Source organism: Euprymna scolopes, chromosome 29 (assembly GCF_053919585.1).
Source record: "Euprymna scolopes isolate OS-2025 chromosome 29, ASM5391958v1, whole genome shotgun sequence".
In the NCBI taxonomy this organism is placed as follows: Eukaryota; Metazoa; Mollusca; class Cephalopoda; order Sepiida; family Sepiolidae; genus Euprymna; species Euprymna scolopes.
In genome coordinates this window covers 7983485-7983812 of record NC_136510.1, presented here as the reverse complement: position 1 = coordinate 7983812, position 328 = coordinate 7983485, and positions in this window count along the sequence as shown.

The following is a 328-nucleotide window of genomic DNA, read 5'->3' as shown; positions in this document are numbered from 1 at the left end:
AATTTGAAAATAACTCTGGATAATTTCTCTTCATTTGTTTTCTATTTATGTTGATGTTCCTCAGAGCTCTATTACAGGTTCAACATTTTCCCTTTATTCTTTTAACATTGTTCCTCAAATGCACTTCCAGATAACACTATTTAGAAAATTAATATTTATGCTAATCATACGATCATGGTTCCCTGGACTGGCTCAAAAGAGGATCCCTCCATTACAACCAAGAGAGGTTGATATTGGCTGCACAAGACCAGGGCCTCATGACGAACGCTTTCAAAAAGATGAGTGGTCTAAGCAACAATAACAAATGCAGGTTCTGTAGCACTGAGGT